The 2,367-nt window shown below is 40.5% G+C and overlaps 1 non-coding gene across 1 annotated transcript; it reads right to left on the minus strand.

The window, feature by feature from the left end:
- Window positions 1–1,560: 1,560 nt before the first annotated feature.
- On the minus strand, window positions 1,561–1,632 carry TRNAF-AAA (transfer RNA phenylalanine (anticodon AAA)). The gene has a single exon. It is a non-coding gene; the product is annotated as a tRNA-Phe (tRNA).
- Between the last annotated feature and the right edge of the window lie 735 nt (window positions 1,633–2,367).

The following is a 2,367-nucleotide window of genomic DNA, read 5'->3' on the forward strand; positions in this document are numbered from 1 at the left end:
GGTCTACCCTCAATAATGTTTAGTTCAATGTTCAGCTCACAGTGGGCACTCTGTCACTGATGGCTAATTGACTCACTGCCAGGACCAGGACAGTACTTCAGAAGAGAAGTGAGTTCAGTAGGCTGACTGAGATTTGGAGATAAGGACCACATCCTATGTGATCAGCATACAGTTACTCCTAGTTTGAAGAAGGCAAGTCAGGATTTTTTTTTAGAAGCATTGAATTTTTCCACTATTAGAACACAGACCAGGCTTGCTCAACTTCTATTGTTTTGAATTTAGCAGGATGTGTTGTGTTTGCAGCTTCTGGACTTACTTGATCTGCTATTTTTGGTGCTCTTTATTAAATGGATTGTTGGTATGTAAATACACAAGTTGCTATGCAAAATTGTCCTAATTTTCTTGTGAACTGTCTTTCTGCAGCTTGTGAAAAGGCATTTTATTACTTCCCACATTCAAGAATATTTTAAGTGCTTGCAGCTAAATTGTGCTAAACCAGTTGTCAAAACTTGGGAGTGTACCATAAAAGTAAATTGATACAGATAAAGTCAACCTATTTGCATGGGCTCCTGTTTATTTATATGTATGGAAATACACCTGTATGTGGCACAGATATACACACACTGCATTGTGGCTAAAGAGTCAGCTGGAGTTAATAACCATATATGGGGAAGAACTATTAGCAAATCAGTTAAGACCCTGTCTGTCATGCTATTGTAAAACACAGTCATTTGTTAGCTTAAAGAGGAACTCTTTCCCTTACAGAACATTGTGATCTGTGGAGTATTAGCTGACCTCTGCTAGAAAGGAGGCTTCTGTTCAAATAAGCAAAAGATTGTAGATGACTAGTTGACCAGAGACATGTAAACATGAACTGAATTGAGTACTTTGATTCCCTACTTGTTCATTTGTTCAACTATAGATCAAAAAGCTTCCTATGTGACAGACACAGTACTGGGTACAGGGTGAACAAGAGGTTACAGTAATGAATAAGACATCAGTGGTCCTTGCCTTCTTGAAACTTACATGAATCCAAGTTCTGTCATCAGTGTGTATCTGTGTGTATTAGATCTTTTGGGCTGCTGTAACAAAAAATATCTTAGACTCAGCAGCTTAAATAGGAAACATTTCTCACAATATGAGGCTGGGAAGTCCAAATTCAAGGTGCTGGTAGATTCACTCTCTGATGAGTACTGTCTTCCTGAATCATAGATGGCTGCTCTTGCTATAACCTCACATGCAAAAGGGGAGAGGGAGCTCTCTGGGGTGATTTTTATATGGGTGTTCACCCCTTATGACCTTATCACCTCTCAAATGCCCCACCTACTAATACCACCAGCTTGGGAGTTAGGTTTCAACAGAAAAATTTTGGTGCGGGGAGCAAAAACATTCAGTCTCTAGCAATGTATATTTGTCTATCATGAAAGTGAAAAGTGAAGTCGCTCAGTCATGTCTGACTTTTTGCAACCCCATGGGCTGTAGCCTACCAGGCTCCTCTGTCCGTGGGATTTTCCAGTCAAGAGTAGTGGAGTGGGTTGCCATTTCCTTCTCCAGAGGATCTTCCCGACCCAGGGATCGAACCTGGGTCTCCTGCATTTTAGGCAGACACTTTACCATTTGAGCCACCAGGGAAGTTTGACTATTATAGTAATTATAAAAATGTTAGATATTTTCTTCATATAATTAAAGAATGACGCAGTTGGAATATGCCTTGAAATGCCATTCAAGTTATTCCTCCATCCTTCAGGTAGCTAGAAAAAGGTGTGTGTGACACGTGCACCCCAATGTTCATCACAGCACTATTTATAATAGCCAGGACATGGAAGCAACCTAGATGCCCATCAGCAGACGAATGGATAAGGAAGCTGTGGTACATATACATCATGGAATATTACTCAGCCATTAAAAGGAATTCATTTGAATCAGTTCTAATGAGATGGATGAAACTGGAGCCCATTATACAGAGTGAAGTAAGTCAGAAAGATAAAGACCATTACAGTATACTAACACATATATATGGAATTTAGAAAGATGGTAATGTTAACCCTATATGCAAAACAGAAAAAGAGACACAGATGTACAGAACAGACATTAGGACTCTGTAGGAGAAGGCGAGGGTGGGATGTTTCAAGAGAACAGCATCGAAACATGTATATTATCTAGGGTGAAACAGATCACTAGCCCAGGCTGGGTGCATGAGACAAGTGCTTGGGCCTGGGGCACTGGGAAGACCCAGAGGAATCGGGTGGAGAGGGAGGTGGGAGGGGGGATCGGGATGGGGAATACATGTAAATCCATGGCTAATTCATGTCAATGTATGACAAACACCACTACAATATTGTAAAGTAATTAGCCTCCAACTAATAA

Source organism: Muntiacus reevesi, chromosome X (assembly GCF_963930625.1).
Source record: "Muntiacus reevesi chromosome X, mMunRee1.1, whole genome shotgun sequence".
NCBI lineage: Eukaryota > Metazoa > Chordata > Mammalia > Artiodactyla > Cervidae > Muntiacus > Muntiacus reevesi.